Here is a 6000-nt window from a genome sequence, read left to right as displayed (position 1 = left end):
ATCAGGCTGCCATTTCTCATCCTATGTAATGGGGTTTTTCAGTGCTGGGCCTGGGGACCGACAGCACTGCACAATTCTGAGGTCTGTCTTATTCTACTCACTCTGTGAGCGCGCTTTCCTAACGAGCTGACCATCAGAATCAGGTGTGCCAAACAAGGGAGGTGCACTGATACCCTGTAGCAGGAAGGAACACCGCTCCAGTACAGATTCAGAAGAAGAGATGGACCGTAGTGATAGCAAGGTGACTCCGCCAAAAGCAGACAGACCTTCGCCCGAACAGGGACTTGAAGCCTGGACCCTCAGATTAAAAGTCTGATGCTCTACCAACTGAGCTATCCGGGCTCTTGTGGAGCACTGGCTTCTCACCTTTTATAAAGCAGCAGTTTTACAACAAGCTGCCTAGAAGAGACGCAGGTGTCACGAGGATGAAAGCTAGAAGCAGTTATGGCACAGAGAGCGAAGGACCATAGAAGGCACAATTACAGTCACAGAAAGCTAAAGCAATACTGCAAATCCTTCCGGAAATGGGAAGAGTTCGAACCTGAGCAGGGAGACCCCAATGGATTTCAAGTCCATCGCCTTAACCTCCCGGCCACGACTACGCCTAATGTTAGAAAGCAAGTCCCCTTGTCTGATGGCGCCCTGCACAGGCCAAGTTTCAGAAATAAAATCACGCAGAAAGATGAGGTGGTAAAAAATTTTCAACCTTCCCGTATACTCAACGGCAAAGGGTTGCCATGACCCGGATTTGAACCGGGGTTGCTGCAGCCACAACGCAGAGTATTAACCAATATACGATCACGATGTGCCACTGGCTCACACAAGAAAATCCTTGGAGCCCGGATATAAGAAGCAGCAGCGTCGTGTTTGTCCATCGAAGAGTAATAAGTGCGAGGACCGTGAAAAATGCATGGATGCTTTGCCTCATGGCCTTCAGCAAACAGCGTAGTCAGCAGGATTCGAACCTGCGAGGGAAGACCCCAATGGATTTCAAGTCCATCACCTTAACCACTCGTCCACGACTACGGGAGTAGACCAATTTCTGCTCAGTTTGTGTCCAACACTGCTGCCTGACCTACTTGCAACCAACCCAGCTCAGTCAGCAAGCGGAGATTGCAAGCTAGCCCTGCAAGCGGGTAAAACAGCAGTCCCACTGAGGAGAAATCAGGCTGCCATGTCTCATCCTATGTAATGGGGTTTTTCAGTACTGGCCCTGGGGACCGACAGCACTGCACAAATGGGAGGTCTGTCTTATTCTACTCACTCCGTGAGCACTCTTTCCTAAAGGGCTGACCATCAGAATCATGTGTGCCGAACAAGGGAGATGCACTGACCCCCTGGAGAAGGAAAGAACATCGCTCTAATACAGAGTCAGCAGAAGAGATGGACCCGTAGTGATAGCAAGCTGAGGCCTCCAAAATGTAGACTTACCGTCGCCCAAACAGGGACTTGAATTAAGCAGACCACCTTCTGCCCTGTTGTGTGTCACATTGCTGCCTGACCTACTTGCAACCTAGCAAGCCGAGATTGTAAGCTAGCCCTGGAAGCGGGTAAAACAGCAGTCCCACTGAGGAGAAATCAGGCTGCCATGTCTCATCCTATTGTAACCCTTCCTATCCTGCTCATAAGAGGATGGGCCCTAGGTTCGTTTCATATATACTCTCGTATGTGTGTGATATTCTGGATTAAATATATGGGTCACTAAAATGCCTTAAACTTAAACTTGGACTAAGACAAATACCTAAACTATGGTAAATAACTGAATAAATGTCACATTCTACTCAAACTCACAACAGAAACCTTGGTGTAAAAATAACAAGTTCTCACTTTAATTAAATAAAATAATTGTAAATAAAGACAGTATAAACTAAATGAAATGTCTGTGCCCTTAGGCTAAAATGCAAACACCAGTATACAATGACAGTTCAAAAAACAGTGTTTTCTTCAGGAATAAAATATTTCACACAATGTTTCACTTTTATAAAAATAATAAAAGCCGGCACCCCTTATTAGAAAAACAAACGTTGCAGGCCTGATTCGTGGCTCGGGATCGTTGGAACCCAAAAATTACAGGTTCATTGAATTATAACAAAAAAAAACAGATACCTTTTCCAAGCACAATGTTCCAGTCAGTTCACCTCAGTCCAGATGAGAATGGAAGCGCACACAGGTGTCCACACCGATATCCACACAATCTCTGATGATTATCCAACGTTGCCAGAGGAATTCTGAGCATCCCTGGTAGCTCAGAGCGCTATCTGGTTCACGTCCTCTCGTTTCCTGGTCGGGAACTGACGAACAGCTACATGGCTAGCTGCGTTAGCTAACAGCTGCATCCACACAGTCCGATCACGTTTCTCTTAGCCTTTTGCCCGTGCTTAGCCAGCACGGCAGCCTGCATGTAATCAACAGTAATAAACTTCGTGCTGAAATTAACTGTCGCTCACAACTATCACTTGTCACTTACAAGATTATCAGGCTGACCATCAAAAGTACAAGCTATCAGAAGTTCAGCATAACAAGCTGTTCAATGCACAAACGAACTGTTTAATCCACTTTTTTCTCACATGCGTCTCTCCTTCCATCCTTATCTCTTTCTGTGTTCGTCCCCCTCCCCTCACAGACGTAAGGTCACATGACAAAACAACCTGGTTTTAACAGAATTATTCTTCCTCTAAAATAAAATAATGTTTTCTTTTTTTGGCTTTTACATTATGAAATAAACTAACGTTCTCTTTTACAAACACAATTTAACATGAATTCGCCCACTTTTTAAACACAATGAAAACATCAGATTTTTAACCACCTCTTAACTTTATATTCTTTTAACATGTTTTTTTTAATCAACATGAACTATTTATTTAAATGTGTTTTAACATTTCAGCTGGGTTACACCCTCCCCCTTCTAATAGTCTGGTGTCCTCAACAGACAACAACAACTCAAACTCTACTTTAGGAGAAAGGTAAATATAACAACAGCTTATCTAAGTTTAATTCTTTCCAATCTTAATAACCACACCTCTCTGTATGATAGTGATTGGCTGATCTCTAGCTTTACCAGGCTCATCATAGGTTAGTCTTACTACTGGTTTGATGGGTCTTTTCGAGCGTGTTTCAGCTTTATTAATCAATGGCTCTGGTGTTTGACTAGCATCTACGCTAACATCTACGTCTGTAGACTTAAGAGCACTGTCATCTTGACTTTCATTTGGTTCAACTTCTGGCTCTTCAGAGCTCTCCTGTCCAGTCTCCTCCAGCTCATCATCAGTTTCAGGAGCAGCATCCGGACTGGGTCCCTCCTCCACCTTATCATCCTCTTCAGAGCTCTCTTCTGACAGAGGGGGATCTACATCCTCCTGCATGTCCTCTGAAAGGTGTGTAGTCGGTCTGGTCCTGGGAGTCTCTCTGAGCTTATAGCAAATCCTAGTAGGTCTGTAGTACTCCGAGTCGGAAGAAGAATCAGTGCTAAGTGGCTCGGGGAGGACAGTGTCAGGTAAGGTCAATGTCTGTTTTCTGGAAGTCTCAGTTCTTGTTCTTGCCCTGACACATGAGTCATGATCCACCGCTGCTTTTGGAAGTCTCACTAGCTGTCCTATTGGCAGAATGTGGTCTCTGTGAAGCGTTTTAACACTTCCCTTCCCATTCTCAGGCCTGAGCTTATATACAGGAAGATTTGGCATTTTTCCAACAACCAGGTAAGGCATAGGATTCCACCTTGTTTGCAGCTTATGTTTGCCTTTCAGCCCCAGGTTCCTGAGTAACTCTCTGTCACCGACGTCTAAGGACTGGAAACTAACTCTTTTGTCGTAGGACTTCTTGTTCCTTTGATGAGATCTATAAGCCATTTCTGATGCCAGCCGATAAGCTTTTTTCAAGTCCTCTTTTAACTTTGCCACATAGCGGGAAGGACTGTCTACTTTCCCATCCACACCCGTTCCAAAGCACAAGTCCACCCGAAGCTTGGCTTCCCGGCCAAACATTAAGTAATAAGGTGAATATCCTGTTGAATCACATTTAGTGTTGTTGTAGGCGTGGACCAAGTGTGGTACATGTTGGCTCCACTGACGCTTCTTGTCAGGTGTTAGCGTTCCTAACATAGAAAGCAAGGTCCTGTTGAACCTTTCAGGCTGCGGATCCCCCTGCGGGTGGTAGGGAGTAGTACGCGACTTACGAATCCCCATCATCTTTAACAGATCTTGGATCAATCTACTCTCAAAATCCCGCCCCTGATCAGAATGGATCCTAGTTGGTAGCCCATAATGCACAAAGATCTTGTCAACTAAGATCGTGGCCACTGTTTGAGCTTTCTGGTTCTTAGTGGGGAAAGCTTGTGCATAGCGTGTAAAGTGATCAGTTACGACCAATACACTGCTCATTCCTTTTGAGTCTACTTCCATGGAGAGGAAATCTATACACACAAGATCCATTGGTCCCCTGCTGGTAATCTGGTGTAAGGGAGCTGTTCTTTGATTAGGGGACTTGCGTGTAATACATTCTCCACAGTTTTTAATATACTGCTCAACATCTTTGCTATCTTTGGTCAGAAGAATCTCTGTCTCAGCAGGTCAGTTATTCTTTCGATTCCGAGATGTCCCAAATCATCATGTAGGGCCCTTAGAACAGTGTCTCGATACTTGGTCGGCAAAATGAGCTGATTGACGTTCTCCTCTTAAGGCAATTTAGACTGGCGATAGAGAAGACCAACATTTAGAGTTAGTTTGTCTTTCTCTCCTTTCAGTTGGGAAAACTCTGGATCATTCTCAACATGTTCTGGCCATTTATGATGCTGGACAGCCTGTAGTGCAGATCCAATGACTGGATCTTCTTTTTGTGCATGTACTAGCTCATCTTTGGTTATGTGTTTCAAAGCCTCAAGCTCCATGTGCATGGGGAATGAATAGATGTTTGGAATGCATTCTGGGGGAGCTCCGAGCTGATCCACATAGCGGACTGAACCATCTGAGGAAGTAGGTAAGCTGACTCTTTGACAGATCGACTTCACCCCATCCTGTGATATGGTTTCCCAATCTAGGTGGGAATCATCATCCGGAAAATGTCGGGAAAGAAGATCGGCATCTATGTTTGTGCTTGCCTGGTCTGTACTGCACATCAAAGTCATAAGTCGATAAAGCAGCAAGCCATCTGTGTCCCACTGCATTCAGCTTAGCAGTTGAGAGCACATATGTCAAGGGATTATTGTCGGTCCGTACCGTAAACCGGGCTCCATACAGGTAATCCTGAAAACGATCCACAACAGCCCATTTGAGTGACAAAAACTCCAGCTGGTGAATTGGATAACGTTTCTCTGACTGACTCAGCTTTCTACTTGCAAAAGCCACTGGTCTCAAACCCTCTGAATGCTGCTGATAAAGAACTGCCCCAACTCCCTTTAAGCTGGCATCCACATGAAGGATGTATGGCTTCTCTGGGTCGGCAAATGGTAGCACCGGAGCATGTGTTAGACAGTAGATGATCCGATGGAAAGCATCGGTGCAGGACTGATCCCACCTTTGACCAAATGGCTCAGACTCTTTCAGATAGCTCTTGGAGGGATCTTTGTTTTGCTTTTTACTCTTTTGTGTCGGAGCATAGCCTTTGGTTAGCTCTGTTAAGGGTCTAACTATGGAAGCATAGTTGGCTATGAATCGCCTATAATACCCGCAAAACCCCAAAAAAGATCTCAGGGTCTTCAGGTCAGTCGGCTTGGGCCAGTTGGTAACTGCTTCGATCTTTGCAGGATCTGGTGAGATGCCTTCAGATGACACAATGTGCCCGAGGTACTTTACTTTTGGCTGGCAAAATTGACACTTATCCAGAGAAAGCTTCAGCCCAGCCTCTCCTAGTCTGTCGAGCACCTTAAGTAGCCTCTCCTCATGTTCTTCTAATGACTTCCCAAAGACGATAATGTCATCCAAGTAAACAAGAACCTGTAGAAGGTTCATGTCACCCACAGTCTTTTCCATTAGCCTTTGGAAAGTAGCTGGGGCTCCTGTTATTTCC

General features: G+C 45.1%; 1 non-coding gene across 1 annotated transcript; it reads right to left on the bottom strand.

The window, feature by feature from the left end:
* Window positions 1–269: 269 nt before the first annotated feature.
* On the bottom strand, window positions 270–342 carry trnak-uuu (transfer RNA lysine (anticodon UUU)). Its single transcript has one exon. It is a non-coding gene; the product is annotated as a tRNA-Lys (tRNA).
* Window positions 343–6000: the final 5658 nt, after the last annotated feature.

Source organism: Carassius carassius, chromosome 18 (assembly GCF_963082965.1).
Source record: "Carassius carassius chromosome 18, fCarCar2.1, whole genome shotgun sequence".
In the NCBI taxonomy this organism is placed as follows: domain Eukaryota; kingdom Metazoa; phylum Chordata; class Actinopteri; order Cypriniformes; family Cyprinidae; genus Carassius; species Carassius carassius.
This window is presented reverse-complemented; position numbering and strand designations above follow the sequence as displayed.